General features: G+C 48.2%; 1 long non-coding RNA gene across 1 annotated transcript in view; it reads right to left on the bottom strand.

Annotated features, from left to right (window-relative positions):
• Positions 1–248, bottom strand: part of LOC148143338 (uncharacterized) — a 47988-nt gene extending 47740 nt beyond the window's left edge. Inside the window, exon 1 of the long non-coding RNA XR_015751190.1 lies at positions 148–248. This is a non-coding gene — a long non-coding RNA (uncharacterized LOC148143338). The remainder of the gene's footprint in view (positions 1–147) is intronic.
• Between the last annotated feature and the right edge of the window lie 17445 nt (positions 249–17693).

The raw sequence follows: 17693 nt of genomic DNA, 5'->3' as shown, positions 1-17693 counted from the left end.
TCACCTTTCACCTCCCGGGCCCAGTACCTTCCAGGTGGCCCCATAGTTGACACAGGGGCCGCCCCACGACCAGTAGAACTCCACCACCCAGGCGGCCGACGAGTTCCCAAGCAGGCCCTTAACCCCATCCGCCTCCAGAATGCTCACCGGCTCCTGCCTGCTGTACAGCCGGCCGGTGTGGCCGTGACACAGCAGCTGCGCCAGGAAGGCGGCGGTGCCCAGTGACGGGTGTCTGCCCCGGGCCGCACGGCGCCATTTTCCTAACGGCCGCCCTCCCGCTCGAGCGACTTCTTTTCCCAACCGCCTTCGCCCCCGCGTGACGTCTGCACGGGGGGATGGGCGGGGCCGGGGGAGCCTCACCGTCACCAAGCAACAGACACCTCGCGCGACAACTGCTCATTCACAAAAACAAACTCTCCTGTCTCGCTCTGCAGCTGCAGGGGGGACACTGCCACGTTTCCAGGAGCCCTGTCTACATTGGGAAAGCTCACGGCTCAACTTAAACAGATATTCCGACATCTAACGGAACGGCGTCATATCTAAAGGGGGAAATCTGCATTTTAAAAGGGACGTGGACATTTTAACGGGTATTTCTGCAAATAAAGAGGTTTAAATAGACGAGATTACATTTCAAAGCGGTGTGGGCACATTCAAAGGGATATCTTAATATGTAAAGTCACGCAGTTATATCTAAATGAATCTACATTTCGAAGAGACGTTGCCCTATTTATAAGTAGAGACAATAGGTGTGAATTCTGTCTGTTTCCCAATGTTGAGTCAGACTGACATTTTTCTTAGAAAGGCTCTGCATTTAAATTACATTCTTGAGAAGGTAATTTCTCGATTCGGGTGTAGGTTAGGGAGAATTGGCCGTGCTAAGTTACCCATAGTGACCAGGGATGTACAGGTTAGGGTGGCTTGGCCATGGGAAATACGGAGTAAGGGGTTGGGTATGGGTGGGATACTGGTCAGAGGGCCAGAGTGAAACAGATAGGCTGAATGGTCTGCTTCCACATTGTCGGAATTCGATGACCCTCCCCACCAAAGGAGCATTTTATCTGCATCTATCCTGTCAAGCCCCTTTCAGAATTCTACTGGTTTCAATAAAGGTATACAGCACAGAAACAGACCATTCGGTCCAATTCGTCCATGCCGACCAGGATTCCAAACTAAACCAGTCCCACTTGCCTGCATTTGGCCCATATCCCTCTCAACCTTTCAATTCATGTATCCATCCAAATGCTGTTTCAATGTTGTCACTGTACCTGCATCTACCACATCCTCAGCAAGTTCATTCCACATGCAAATCACCCTCTTTCAAAATGTTGCCCCTCCAGTTCCTTTTAAATCTCTCTCCTCACATTAAAAAAAATGCCCCCTAGTTTTGAGCATGCCGACGCTAAGCAAGAGCCCTTTGTTATTCACCTTACCTCCACTCCTCATGATTTTATCAATCTCAATGAGGTCACCCCCCCCCCAACCTCCTGTGCTCCAGTGAAAAAAGACCCAGCCTCTCCTTATAACTCAAACCCTCCAGTCCTTACAACATCCTGGTAAATCTTTATTAAACTCTCTCTAATAGTATTCTTCCTATTACAGGGCCAACAGAACTGTACTGAGTACTCTGAAAGTGGCCTCACCAACATCCTGTATGTGAGAGACGATTTCGGTACAAACAATTGAGATGTGCATGACCCCAGAGTCTAAGGGGAATAGAGCCATAGGGGTAGGGTAAAACATACTTCTCTATAATAAAGGACGAGACATCTGCTGCTACGGATTGATAAGACCACTCACACTGACAGAGTAGAAAAACAAGTCCTTGATTGATAAGACCACTCACACAGAATAGAAAAACAAGTCCTTGATTGATAGGACCACTAACTCTGACAGAGAAGAATAAGTCCTTGACTGATAAGACTACAGGGTAAGAAAAAAAAACTCGGGAGACCTGTTGCAGACTTTAAGATAAGGATGCAGAATGGAAAATTACTGAACGGTTTAGAATGTGAACCTCGTGACTCTTTAGAGCCACAGAGGGGAGGGACTTGTCCTGTATTTAATCAGAAGACATTGTTAACCTCGGCGCGCTTTTCTCAGAAGGGTGCCCAACTCTGCAGACTTGCTAATAAACTTTGTTTTCCTGAATTTGTCTAGAGCGATTATTGAGAAGCGATTTTCGTTTCTAACACTGTACAACCTCAACATGATGTCCCAAACCCTATACTCAATGGTGTGAACAATGAAGGCAATGTTGCGAAATGCCACCTTAACCATCCTGTCTAGCAGTGATGAAACTTCCAAAGAACTATGCACCTGAACACCACCTCCCCCATTCTGGATCAGTGGTGCTGGAAGAGCACAGCAATTCAGGCAGCATCCGAGGACAGGCAAAATCGACGTTTCGGGCAAAAGCCCTTCATCAGGAATAAAGGCAGAGAGCCTGAAACGTGGAGAGATAAGCTAGAGGAGGGTGGGGGTGGGGAGAGAGTGGCATAGAGTACAATAGGTCAGTGGGGAAGGAGATGAAGGTGATAGGTCAGGGAGGAGAGGGTGGAGTGGATAGGTGGAAAAGGAGCTGGGCAGGTCGGACAAGTCCGCACAGGTCAGGGGATCGAGTTTCTGGAGGTTAGAAGCTAGGATGAGGTGGGGGAAGGGGAAATGAGGAAACTGTTGAAATCCACATTGATGCCCTGGGGTTGAAGTGTTCCGAGGCGGAAGATGAGGCGTTCTTCCTCCAGGCGTCTGGTGGTGAGGGAGCGGCGGTGGAGGAGGCCCAGCACCTCCATATCCTCGGCAGAGTGGGAGGGGGAGTTGAAATGTTGAGCCACTGGGCGATGTGGTTGATTGGTGTGGGTGTCTCGGAGATGTTCCCTAAAGCGCTCTGCTAGGAGGCATCCAGTCTCCCCAATGTAGAGGAGACCGCATCGGGAGCAACGGATACAATAGATGATGTTAGTGGATGTGCAGGTAAAACTTTGATGGATGTGGAAAGCTCCTTTGGGGCCTTGGATAGAGGTGAGGGTTGAGGTGTGGGCGCAGGTTTTACAGTTCCTGCGGTGGCAGGGGAAAGTGCCAGGATGGGAGGGTGGGTCGTAGGGGGGCGTGGACCTGACCAGGTAGTCACGGAGGGAACGGTCTTTGCGGAAGGCGGAGAGGGGTGGGGAGGGAAATATATCCCTGGTGGTGGGGTCTGTTTGGAGGTGGCGGAAATGTCGGCGGATGATTTGGTTTATGCGAAGGCTGGTAGGGTGGAAGGTGAGCACCAGACGCGTTCTGTCCTTGTTGCGGTTGGAGGGGTTGGGTCTGAGGGCGGAGATGCGGGATGTGGATGAGATGCGTTGGAGGGCATCTTTAACCACGTGGGAAGGCAAATTGCGGTCTCTAAAGAAGGAGGCCATCTGGTGTGTTCTATGGTGGAACCGCTCCTCCTGGGAGCAGATACGGCGGAGGCGGAGGAATTGGGAATACGGGATGGCATTTTTGCAAGAGGTAGGGTGGGAAGAGGTGTAATCCAGGTAGCTGTGGGAGTCGGTGGGTTTGTAGAAGATGTCAGTGTCAAGTCGGTCGTCACTGATGGAGATGGAGAGGTCCAGGAAGGGGAGGGAGGTGTCAGAGATGGTCCAGGTAAATTTAAGGTCAGGGTGGAACAAGAACCTGTTCATTGATCTTACGTCGAGGATAGCCACCGTGTTAAATATTAGCAATTGCTGGGTTTGTGGGGGGCCACATATGACTGAACAATGGCCGTGGTCTGGTCAAAGCTTAGATATATGGGAGTTGCTTCAGTATAATTGGACACATGTCAATGAAAGGAAAGGGCAGGTGTGGAGACTGACTAACAGCCCGGAAGGCCAGTTCTGTGTTGAAGGGAAAGGGAAGGTTGAGGTGGGTATCAGCCCCTGTCAGAGTGTGTTGAATGCAACCACACAAGTCTGGTGGCCTGAGGATATCACATGGTACATTGCAAAACAGGAGAACCGCAATTGTGTGAGGCTGAGTGATGACTCTCGGTTTTGGAATTGTAGCGGCACTGGCCCTTATGAAGGCATCCCTGGGATAAAAGAGGTGTGGAACGAAGTTGCGAAACAAGGGGGGCCTGCCCCAGATGGCCTATTCTGGATATGCGGTAATCAGGCATATGCCAAGTTGCCCATAGGATGGGCTGGGGTATGCTTCCTGGGTCTAATTAGACCAGAGTTCTTCTTATTACCCCGCGAGGAGGGCCACGACTTGGGGATTAAACTATTTGACTCCCTGTGGAGGCCAACAAGGGATATCCAAGTTGGTGATTGGGGGGATGAATGGCCACCGGCCCGTATTATTGAATACTACGGGCCTGCTACATGGGCACAGGACGGATCATGGGGATACCGTACTCCTATCTATATGTTAAATCGAATTATCAGGCTCCAAGCAGTCGTAGAGGTCATTACTAATCAGACCGCCCTGGCCCTGGAGTTGCTGGCTAAGCAGCAGAATCAGATGAGGGCTGCTATATACCAAAACCGGCTTGCCTTGGATTATCTGTTGGCCTCGGAAGGGGGTGTCTGCGGGAAGTTTAACCTGACTAACTGCTGTCTGAAAATTGACGATAATGGTAAAGCGGTTTTGAAGATTTCCGATAAAATTCGGAAACTGGCCCATGTGCCGGTTCAATCCTGGCGTCCTCTTGGTAGCATCGGATGGTGGGATGGTCTCTTAGGTGGTAGTTGGTGGCGCACGGTGTTACTGGTGGCTGGGGGGGGCGTAATGCTTCTACTCATCTTACCCTGCCTGACCCCCTGTGTTCAATCTTTAATCCAGAAAAATATTTCCCAACTCCAGGCAGTGGCGATACCCCAACATGGAACGCAGGAACTTAAGGTGCTGTTGCTGCGAAAGACCAAGGATTTCCCGGGCCCTTGATGAGAGGAGGCTTATCTTTGTCATGCACATCTTAAAAAAAAGGGTGGAATTGTGAGAGACGATTTCGGTACAAACAACTGAGATGTGCATGACCCCAGAGTCTAAGGGGAATAGAGCCATAGGGGTAGGGTAAAACATACTTCTCGAAAATAAAGGACGAGACATCTGCTGCTACGGATTGATAAGACCACTCACACTGACAGAGTAGAAAAACAAGTCCTTGATTGATAAGACCACTCACACAGAATAGAAAAACAAGTCCTTGATTGATAGGACCACTAACTCTGACAGAGAAGAATAAGTCCTTGACTGATAAGACTACAGGGTAAGAAAAAAAAAACTCGGGAGACCTGTTGCAGACTTTAAGATAAGGATGCAGAATGGAAAATTACTGAACGGTTTAGAATGTGAACCTCGTGACTCTTTAGAGCCACAGAGGGGAGGGACTTGTCCTGTATTTAATCAGAAGACATTGTTAGCCTCGGCGCGCTTTTCTCAGAAGGGTGCCCAACTCTGCAGACTTGCTAATAAACTTTGTTTTCCTGAATTTGTCTAGAGCGATTATTGAGAAGCGATTTTCGTTTCTAACACTGTACAACCTCAACATGATGTCCCAAACCCTATACTCAATGGTGTGAACAATGAAGGCAATGTTGCGAAATGCCACCTTAACCACCCTGTCTAGCAGTGATGAAACTTCCAAAGAACTATGCACCTGAACACCACCTCCCCCATTCTGGATCAGTGGTGCTGGAAGAGCACAGCAATTCAGGAAGCATCCGAGGACAGGCAAAATCGACGTTTCGGGCAAAAGCCCTTCATCAGGAATAAAGGCAGAGAGCCTGAAACGTGGAGAGATAAGCTAGAGGAGGGTGGGGGTGGGGAGAGAGTGGCAATAGGTCAGTGGGGAAGGAGATGAAGGTGATAGGTCAGGGAGGAGAGGGTGGAGTGGATAGGTGGAAAAGGAGCTGGGCAGGTCGGACAAGTCCGCACAGGTCAGGGGATCGAGTTTCTGGAGGTTAGAAGCTAGGATGAGGTGGGGGAAGGGGAAATGAGGAAACTGTTGAAATCCACATTGATGCCCTGGGGTTGAAGTGTTCCGAGGCGGAAGATGAGGCGTTCTTCCTCCAGGCGTCTGGTGGTGAGGGAGCGGCGGTGGAGGAGGCCCAGCACCTCCATATCCTCGGCAGAGTGGGAGGGGGAGTTGAAATGTTGAGCCACTGGGCGATGTGGTTGATTGGTGCGGGTGTCTCGGCGATGTTCCCTAAAGTGCTCTGCTAGGAGGCGTCCAGTCTCCCCAATGTAGAGGAGACCGCATCGGGAGCAACGGATACAATAGATGATATTAGTGGATGTGCAGGTAAAACTTTGATGGATGTGGAAAGCTCCTTTGGAGCCTTGGATAGAGGTGAGGGAGGAGGTGTGGGTGCAGGTTTTACAGTTCCTGCGGTGGCAGGGGAAAGTGCCAGGATGGGAGGGTGGGTCGTAGGGGGGCATGGACCTGACCAGGTAGTCACGGAGGGAACAGTCTTTGCGGAAGGCGGAGAGGGGTGGGGAGGGAAATATATCCCTGGTGGTGGGGTCTGTTTGGAGGTGGCGGAAATGTTGTCGGATGATTTGGTTTATGCGAAGGTTGGTAGGGTGGAAGGTGAGCACCAGGGGCGTTCTGTCCTTGTTGCGGTTGGAGGGGTTGGGTCTGAGGGCGGAGATGCGGGATGTGGATGAGATGCGTTGGAGGGCATCTTTAACCACGTGGGAAGGGAAATTGCGGTCTCTAAAGAAGGAGGCCATCTGGTGTGTTCTATGGTGGAACCGCTCCTCCTGGGAGCAGATACGGCGGAGGCGGAGGAATTGGGAATACGGAATGGCATTTTTGCAAGAGGTAGGGTGGGAAGAGGTGTAATCTAGGTAGCTGTGGGAGTCGGTGGGTTTGTAGAAGATGTCAGTGTCAAGTCGGTTGTCACTGATGGAGATGGAGAGGTCCAGGAAGGGGAGGGAGGTGTCAGAGATGGTCCAGGTAAATTTAAGGTTCCACCCTGACCTTAAATTTACCTGGACCATCTCTGACACCTCCCTCCCCTTCCTGGACCTCTCCATCTCCATCAGTGACGACCGACTTGACACTGACATCTTCTACAAACCCACCGACTCCCACAGCTACCTGGATTACACCTCTTCCCACCCTACCTCTTGCAAAAATGCCATCCCGTATTCCCAATTCCTCCACCTCCGCCGTATCTGCTCCCAGGAGGAGCGGTTCCACCATAGAACACACCAGATGGCCTCCTTCTTTAGAGACCGCAATTTCCCTTCCCACGTGGTTAAAGATGCCCTCCAACGCATCTCATCCACATCCCGCATCTCCGCCCTCAGACCCAACCCCTCCAACCGCAACAAGGACAGAACGCGTCTGGTGCTCACCTTCCACCCTACCAGCCTTCGCATAAACCAAATCATCCGCCGACATTTCCGCCACCTCCAAACAGACCCCACCACCAGGGATATATTTCCCTCCCCACCCCTCTCCGCCTTCCGCAAAGACCGTTCCCTCCGTGACTACCTGGTCAGGTCCACGCCCCCCTACGACCCACCCTCCCATCCTGGCACTTTCCCCTGCCACCGCAGGAACTGTAAAACCTGCGCCCACACCTCCTCCCTCACCTCTATCCAAGGCCCCAAAGGAGCTTTCCACATCCATCAAAGTTTTACCTGCACATCCACTAACATCATCTATTGTATCCGTTGCTCCCGATGCGGTCTCCTCTACATTGGGGAGACTGGATGCCTCCTAGCAGAGCGCTTTAGGGAACATCTCCGAGACACCCACACCAATCAACCACATCGCCCAGTGGCTCAACATTTCAACTCCCCCTCCCACTCTGCCGAGGATATGGAGGTGCTGGGCCTCCTCCACCGCCGCTCCCTCACCACCAGACGCCTGGAGGAAGAACGCCTCATCTTCCGCCTCGGAACACTTCAACCCCAGGGCATCAATGTGGATTTCAACAGTTTCCTCATTTCCCCTTCCCCCACCTCATCCTAGCTTCTAACCTCGATCCCCTGACCTGTGCGGACTTGTCCGACCTGCCCAGCTCCTTTTCCACCTATCCACTCCACCCTCTCCTCCCTGACCTATCACCTTCATCTCCTTCCCCACTGACCTATTGTACTCTATGCCACTCTCTCCCCACCCCCACCCTCCTCTAGCTTATCTCTCCACGTTTCAGGCTCTCTGCCTTTATTCCTGATGAAGGGCTTTTGCCCGAAACGTCGATTTTGCCTGTCCTCGGATGCTGCCTGAATTGCTGTGCTCTTCCAGCACCACTGATCCAGGATCTGGTTTCCAGCATCTGCAGTCATTGTTTTTACCACCTCCCCCATGTCTGCCTGTTCTATAACACGACTCAAGGCCCGACCATTATTTGTACAACCCCTTGCTTTTATTTAGCTTCTCTCTCACACACATACTCTATCTCTCAGACAGACAGATACACACCCCTCAACACTCTATCACACTCACAGGCTCATACTCCATCACACTCTCACTTTCCCAAGCATGCACACACACACATGGACAAACCCACATGCACACAGATACACACACACTACTCTTTGGGGTAAAATTGTATTGGCAGAATTACATTTGCAGATACATTCAATTTTGTTCAAAAAGCACACAATCTGCAGGCAGTCAATGCATCTAATATTTTACAAATTCCGACTTTGGAAACAGAACCAGTCTGATTCAAGATTGGAATACCAACAGACTCAAATCTCACACCTTTAATTCATTGTCTGAGCGGAGGTGTCTTTTTTTAATAAAACCTTCAGTCATCTCAAGAACATTGTTACATATTAATGAACCAAAGCCCGCACCCATTCTAAGAGATGAAGACTATCTAAGTTTGTTCAATATTTTCTATCAGTTGCATGACACTGATGTTTTGATATAAGTTCTGTGTCTTATGATGCTGTTCCATGAGGCGTATGTGTTGATGAGGCAAGATGGTACAGATGAGGCGATGGAGAATTACAGATCACCGAGGAAGGATTTAAAGAGAGAGTTAAGAAGAGCAAAGAGAGGACACGAGCAGTCTTTAGCAAATAGAATAAAGGAGAACGCTCAAGCTTTCTATAGGTATGTGAGGAATAGGGTCAGTCAAAGACAGAAGTGAAAAGTTGAGCATGGACCCTGTAGAGTTCAGACAGGTGCTAAATGAACATTTCTTATCGGAGTTCACTCAAGAAAAGAATGAGGTACGAGACATTAGACTTGAAAGGATCGAGGTTAGTTACACACAGGTGTTATCAATTTGAGAAGGAGTGAAAGTAGACAAGTCCCCTGGGCAGGATGGGATTTATCCGAGGATTCTCTGGGAAGCTGGGAAGGAGATAGCAGAGCCTTTGGCTTTGATATTTGAGTCATCATTATCTACGGGTTTAATACCCGAGGACTGGAGGATTGCAAATATTGTGCCCTTGTTCAAGTAGGGCAGCAGAGATGACCCAGGTAATTATAGACCAGTGAGCCTTACATCTATTGTAGAAAAGATTTTGGAAAGGATTATAAGAGAAGATTTAAAATCATCTAATAAGCAACAATTTGATTTCAGATAGTCAACATGGTTTCGTCGAGGGCAGGTTGCGTCTCACAAACCTCATTGAGTTCTTTGAGAAGGTGACCAAGCATGTAGATGAGGGTAGGACAGTTGATATGGTATACTTGGACTTCAGTAAAGCCTTTGAAAAGGTTCCACATGGGAGGCATTGAATAGAGGGTGATTTATTAGTTTGGATTAGAAACTGGAAGAAGGCAGCGAGTGGTGGTTGATGGAAAATACTCAGCCTGGAGTCCGATTACTAGTTTCGGGGCCACTACTGTTTGTCATTTTTATAACTGACTTAGACACAGGCATAGGTGGATGGATTAGTAAATTTGCAGATGACACTAAAGTCGGTGGAGTACTGGACAGTTTGGAAGAATGTTACAGGTTGCAGGGGGATTTGGATAAACTGCAGAATTGGGCTGAGAGGTGGCAAATGGAGTTCAATGCAGCTAAATGTGAGGTGATGCACTTTGGGAAGAATAACAGGATGGCAGAGTACTTGGTCAATGTAAAGATTCTTGGTAGTGTGGATGTGCAGAGGGATCTTGGAGTCCATGTACGTAGATCCCTGAAAGTTGCCACTCAGGTGGATAGTGCTGTGAAGAAGGCATACGGTGTGTTAGGTTTCATTGGTAGAGGGATTGAGTTCCGGAACCGCAATATCATGCTGCAACTATACAAAACGCTGGTGCAGCCACACTTGGAATATTGTGTACAGTTCTGGTCACCCAATTACAGAAAGGATGTGGAAGCATTGGAAAAGCAGAGGAGATTTACCTGGATGTTGCCTGGTCTGGAGGGAAGGTCTTATGATGAAAGGCTGAGAGACTTGGCCCTTTTCTCATTGGAAAGAAGGCGGCTAAGGGGGGGGATTTGATAGGGACATACAAGATGATCAGAGGATTACATAGGGTAGACAGAGAAAGACGTTTTCCTAGGATGATCACGTCAACGTGTACGAGGGGGCATAACTACAAATTGAGGGGTGACAGCTTTAAGACAGATGTCAGAGACAAGTTCTTTACACAGAGTGGTAAGGGAGGGGAATGCCCTACCTGCTAAGGTAGTCAACTCAGCCACATTATGCAGATTTAAACAATCCTTAGATAAGTGCATGGATGATTTTGGGATAGTGTAGGGGAATGAGCTGAGAATAGTTCACAGGTCGACGCAACATCGAGGGCCGAAGGGCCTGTTCTGCGCTGGATTGTTCTATGTTCTAAACTTAGTGCAGGAGGCTGAAAGAAATGAGCAGCTTTAAAACAAAAACCTCTTGGAGCTCAAAGCTTTCAATGAGAGTCTGAGCCCGGTGGTAAGTTCAGGTAACCTTTATTGCAACCCAACTTTGTTACAGCTTCAGATCCCCCCAGCAAAAAGGCAGAGAAAAAGCAGTTGCTTTTTGAGCACCTCAAGGTCAAAGTGCACACACCACACACCCCCTGTCCCACCCCCTTCACTGTCTTTACTATTGGCCAGCACCAAGTTGTCCCTTTGTAATCGGATCCTTGGTACAGCCGTAACCCGGAGGAAGTATTGCCTCACTCAGCAATTTTAACCCATACCCTGTCTACAAGTAAGTTTCTCCCCGCTCATTTGTCAGGAAGGGGCAGTGTAGAGTCAACCAGACTGCTGTGGGTCTGGAGTCACATGTCGGCCAGACCGGGTAAAGGATGCAGCTGGAACGACTGAGTGAATCCTTTCCCACAATGGCGGTTCTCTTCCCTAACAAGGGAGAGAGTGAATCAGATGGGGACTTTCTCCCCTGCACCATCCCCTCCCTGAAACGGTCTCATCGTTCGATTCCAAACTCCACATTTCTGACCGAATACCAATTCTGCCATCTGTCGTGGCTGGATTCGAACCAGGGAATCCCTGGAAGTGGGTTGATGGTCCAATCGATATTGGCACTCAGGCGTCACTCCTTCAATCCCCCTGCGATGGCACGTGAACTCGCTGGTGGCTCCGCAGGTGGGAGGAGCGGGTGAAGCCATTCCCGCACTGAGAGCAGATGAACGGCCTCTCCCCAGTGTGGATCCGCTGGTGTCTCATCAGGGTGGAGACGTTGGTAAAGGCTTTCCCACACTCGGGGCAGCTGAAGGGCCTCTCCCCCGTGTGGATCCGCTGGTGCCTCATCAGGGAGGAGACGTCGGCAAAGGCCTTCCCGCACTCGGGGCAGCTGAAGGGCCTCTGCCCTGTGTGGACACGCTGGTGTCTCAGCAGGGTGGAGGAATACCTGTAGGCGTTCCCACAATCTGGGCAGCTGAAGGGCCTCTGCCCTGTGTGGACACGCTGGTGTCTCAGCAGGTGGGAGGAATGTTTGAAGGCCTTCCCGCAGTTGGTGCAAGGGAATAGCCTCTCCCCGGTGTGACTACGCCGATGAGTCTCCAGGGCAGACGGGACACGGAAGCCTTTCCCACAGTCGCCACACTTCCACGGTTTCTCCACGGGGTGGGATTCCTCAGGTTTCTTCATGGCCACAGCTTCAGCTGCTCACAAACGCGTGGGGAGCCCCTCCCTACTGTGAAATCCCCTTTCCAGGCCGTATAACTGTTTCAGGCTCCACACACAGGGCGCTATCACAATTGGGTCTCTCATCCAGTCCCACTGATGCTGAAAACGTCCTCAAACAGGAACCAAAAAGCGTTGATCCCTCTCACAGAAATCACAGTCAAACATCGTTGTGGTCCCGATGGATTGAGTGACTGTCAGACATTGACATCAAAGTGAGGACTGCACACCCTGGACAGACAGTCGAAAAGCACAGCAGGTCAGCATCCGGGGAGCAGGAGAGTCAATGTTTCGGGCGTAAGCCCTTCATTCGTTGATTTTGAAACTTCAGTCTTCAGATTTTCAAATACTCTGCAAAAAAGGGATTACAAAAGGGATTATCAGTGCAGGGTAGAAATTCAGAACAAGCAATTCTACTTTCTGTGGAATATTCTTTTGTTGTTCCACAAAATTGAAAGTACCATCCCACTCTCTCTCCCCCTCTGTTCTCACTCCGCTCTAACTAATTCCCCAGAAGGTGCTGATTCAGGATCTTACAGGGGCAGAAAAGCAAAAACATCAAGACTGACATCTCTCTGAATTTTGGATACCTCCACCTGAAAGTTAATATCTTTCACAACACTGGGATCCTGCTGAGAGTGAGCAGGTCTGATTTTGGGAAACAAAAAAAAGTGTGTCAATTCAGGGTGAACCTGCAATGCAGCTTCTTGAGGTAGGACCAGACACAAAATGGTTAACGACCTCGGGAAGATGGGAGCAAAATGAGACATCAAGGCATTAACACCGACACACTTCAGTAACTATACTCATCTCCATGTATACACCCAGAACGGAACTATTCCCTTGCGCATTTATAGGTCTTTTCTCATTTCAGAATGTGATACTGTCGCCAAGACCATGTGCAATAGAGTTAAGGGTGAGCCTAATGGGAACAGAATTCTGAGGACCATTGTCTACCAGATGTACAGCACAGAAATTGTCCCTTCGGTCCAACTCATCCATGCCGATCAGATATCCTAAATCACTAGTCCCATTTGACAGCACTTGGCCCATATCCCTCTAAACCCTTTCTATTCATATACTCCACGAGATGCCTTTTAAATGCTGGAATTGTACCAGCCTCCACCACTTCCTCTGGCAGCTCATTCCTTAAATGCACCGCCCTCTGAATATAAGAGTAGCCCCTTATGGCCCTTTTAAATCTCCCCCCAACCCTAAACCTATTACCCTCTAGTTCTGGATTCCCCATTCCAGGGAAACACCTTGTCTATTTATCCTATCTCTGCCCCTCATGATTTTATAGAAATCTGTAGGGTCACCCCTCAGCCTCTGGTACTCAAGGGAAAACAGCCCCATCCTGTTCAGCTCAAACCCTGACAACATCCTTGCCAAACTTTTCTGAACCCTTTCAAGTTTCACAACATCCATGACTCTATGACATCCTTCCTACAGCAGAGAGACCAGTACTGCACACAATATTCCAAATGTGGCCTAACCAATGTCCTGGACAGCTACAACACAATCTCGCAAATCCTGTACCCAGACGATTGGGAAAGTTTTCAAAGCCCACAAAAGACAACCGGGAAAACATTGAGGTATGAACACCGGGCAGGTGGGGGGGAGGGATAGAAAGCCAAAAAAGTGCTGGAGCCAAGGCAGAGGAAGAACAGAGGATGCACAGCCGGCTTGAAGCTGCATGTGCTGTAGTTGTTCCTGTTGCATTTACTTGTGGAAATCGGGTGCATTTTGAAAAGGAAAAAAGAAAAGGTATCTACTCCTCCCAATCTCTGTCCTCCTCACCTGGTAACTAACTCCCATACCTGAGTTGACAGGGTCTGCTCTCTCCCTGGAATCACTCCCGTTGCTACAAGTGAACAGATTTTCCCGCCCCAGGATTAGCCCAGACGGAGGGATTTTCATTCATTCAGTGTCACTTCCGCGTTGTGACGTCACGAAAGGAGCGGATGGGCGGGGCCAAACGGGCGCACGCACTGCGCCTGCGCTGTCCTGCACCGTTTGCAAATATCCCTTCGCTTCAGAGAATCCCCACAGTGTGGGAGCAGGCCACTCGGCCCAACGAGTCCACACCGACCCTCTGAAGGGGAACCCACCCAGACCCATTCCCCTACCGCTCTACATTACCCTGACAAATACACCTAACCTGCACATCCCTGGGCACTATGGCCAATCCCAATCAAGGCCAGTGAGCAATGTAGTGATGTGGGAAATGAACCTCACAGAATGATGGAGACAAGGAGAGTAAATGTACCAGCAATTAAAACTGGATTGCAAAGATCATAAAAAATGTAAACCGAAAACAGTGTGTCTGCATGTGTGCTGCACTGTTACAAAAGTGAATGAACTGACTGCACACATTGAAGAGAATAATTATGATCTGAGACTCCCTGCAGAGACATGGCTTCAGGACGACAAGGATTGGATCTTGAATATCGAGGGGGTAGTCAAACGGGAAGCTAGGTGAAGGTAGAGGGTTGGCATTGCTAATGAAAACACTGATCGCAGTAATCCGGTGTCAGGTCGGATTTCAGGTCCTGGTTTCTCTGTCCTCTGTTGATCTCCCTGTTCCCACAGAGTAAGATGTTGATCTGTTCTCAGCTCTGCTGAAGTTTTGATTCCTCAACACCCCCCCCCCCACCCCCTTTACACCTTCCAGAACAATACAACATTCAGTCAATCGAAACCCAATCCACTATGTCCCAGCCTGACAACCGACCAGACACAGAGTGCAGTCATACCAGGGAATCAAACAAGAAAAGGTGAAACAAAAAAATAGAAATAAATAGGTGCTCATGCTTAATGTTTGTCAATAGGAAGTAAACCAGAAATAGGGGTCTCCCAGGATTCTGATAGTGCCCTATTTGAGGAATTCTCTTTGCTTTGTATCTAACTATTAGTACCCAGCTATGACTTACAACAATATTTATGCCAACAGAAATAAAGCATCTGTTACCAAATAGACAAAGATACACAGCACGGAAATAAACTTTTTAGCTGTAAGCACACAAGTCCATGGGGGTGAATTTGCATTTGCAGAATTATATTTTCAGATAAATTCTATTTTGCTCAAAAATGCACAATCTGCAAGCTGTCAGAACGTTGTATTTTATAAATTCCTACTTTAGAAACAGAACTAGTCAGATTCAAGTGGGGATAAAGACAGATTCTGACTTTTAACGCATTTTCTGAGCTGAGATTGGATTCAATTCCCTACAGTACGGAAACAGGTCCAACAGGTCCACACCAACCCTCCAAACAGTAACCCACCAGGCCCCATTCCCCATATTTACCCCTGACCAGTGCATATAACACACTGGGCAATTTAAGCATGGCCAATTCACCTAACCTGCATACTTTTGGATTGTGGGAGGAAACCGGAGCACCTGGAGAAATCTCATGCAGACACGAGGAGAATGTGCAAACTCCACACAGACTGTGGCCAGTGGCTGGAATTGAACCTGGGTCCCAAGCGCTGTGAGGCAGAATTAAGAACCACTGAGCCACCATGCCACCCAGATGTTGTTACCTTTTGTTATAAAACCTTATGTTATCGAGATTTACATATGAATGATAGTTGCAACCCACTGTAAAAGATGGAAGAGGTAACAATCCACGTTTGTTCAATATATCATTTCAGTGGCAGGACACTTTAATCTTCTTCCATAAATTCTGTGCCTTATGACCTTATACGCCACAACCACCTGATGATGGAGCAGTGCTCCGAAAGCTAGTACTTCCAAATAAACCCATTGGGCTATAATCTGGTGTTGTGATGTTTAACTTTGTCCAGGTTCGGGTGGATTGACCATGTTAAATTAGCCAGTGTTCAGTGTTGCGTAATTTCGGTTGGATTGGCTGTGCTAAATTACCCATGGTGTCCAGGTAGGTGCAGGTTAGAGTGGATTCGCTATGCTAAATTACCCACAGTGCTCAGTGATGTGCAGATGAGGTGGGTTAGCTATGGGAAATAGTTTCACAGTAATAAAAGCAGGAGTCAGCTATTTTGCCTATCTAGCCTGCCCCATTCTTCATTGCGATCACGGCCGATCTATCCATCATCTCAGCTCCTTCTAGCAGCATTGCCCCAACTACCCTTAATTCCCCAACCATGCAAAAACCCATTTTGAATATACTTAGTGAAGAGAATTCCATAGATTCACTACACTCCAGGAAAAGCAGTAGTCCTCACTGTCTCCTCCTCATCTCTGTCCTAAATCTAATCCCCCTAGTCTGGAGGTCTGGTCTCACCCACCAGCAGCAATGACTGGATAGGGTACGGCTTCATCCCCACAGTGCAATGAATTCCCACTTTCCACCAAAATCCAGGATGTACTCACTCACTAAGTCGCTGTCTCACAAATGCAAGATTTCATTGTTACAACTTCTGCTCCCAGTAAGGACAAAACATCTTTGAAAGCTGCTCTGAAAGTCCAGTCTTCACAACTACACTTCTGCTTTCACCAAAGATGATTAGTGTCATACAGCACAGAAACAGACCCTTTGGTCCAATTCATCTGATCAGATCTCCAAAACTAATCTAGCCTCATTTGTCTGCATATGGCCCATATCCCTCTGAACCCTTCCCATTCATATTCCCATCCAGATGCTTTTTAAAATGTTGTAATTGTACCAGCCACAACCACTCCCTCTGGCAGCTCGTTCCATACATGCATCACTCTCTGCATGAAGTTGCCCCTCAGATCCCTTTGAAATCATTCCCCTCTCACCTCAAACAGGGTAGGACTCCCCTACCCTGGGGAAAAGACCTTGGGTATTCACCATATCCATGCCTCTTACAAACGTCTATAAGGTCACCCCTCAGACTCTGATGCTTCAGGTGAAGATCGAAAATTTGAATTTAGGTTATTGTCAGATGCAACAAGTATATGCAGATTTTTACTAACCACAAAATGGCTTTTCAATTTAAAACAATACAACAAAATGGCTGAGAATAATGATTGAACTCTGAACTTGTCCTGCTGTTTTGCAGAATTAAGCTAAAATCCAAAGATAAGAGGACAATGGAGTCTACTTAAAATGAACACTGACACATTAATTGACCAATTAAACTAACCTTGAGCTGCTACCATGCATGATGATTTATGTAATTAAGACTCCTTTCCCAGGAAATATCATTGGATTAACCTGCTGTAAATCATGTCACCTTATTATATTTGATTGGTATTTTCTTGTAATTAAGGCTGTACTGTGTCTTAAAAAAACTTAAATAAATAATGTGTAATTTTTGAATGTACTTGTACAACTTCACCATGGAACACAGAAGCTTTAACCGCTGTGTTGCTGGACAGAATTGTGTCAAGCTGCCTTATTAAACTGATAGCCTTGCTTTGTACAGACCGCATTCCATTGATTCTTTAGACCAATCTCGAACCAAAAGGCCCCTTAAGAGGGGTCTAGATCTTCACTCTGGATAAGTTAGCCTGGCCAATTAACCCTAACCTGCACATTCCTGGGCACTACAGGTAATTTAGCATGACCAATCCATTCCTGGACACTATGTGTAATTTAGCACAACCAATTCACACAAACCCGCACCTCCCTGGACACAGTGAGCACTTTAGCATGGTCAATCCACGCTAACCTGTACAAAGTTAAAAAAAATCACACACACCCAGGTTATCGTCCAACAGG

This window comes from Chiloscyllium plagiosum, unplaced genomic scaffold (assembly GCF_037043375.1).
Source record: "Chiloscyllium plagiosum isolate Xiang-an unplaced genomic scaffold, Cpla_swu_hap1 HiC_scaffold_27, whole genome shotgun sequence".
Classification (NCBI taxonomy): Eukaryota; Metazoa; Chordata; class Chondrichthyes; order Orectolobiformes; family Hemiscylliidae; genus Chiloscyllium; species Chiloscyllium plagiosum.
The sequence above is the reverse complement of the archived record's forward strand: the minus strand, read 5'-3'. Positions and strand labels throughout refer to the sequence as shown.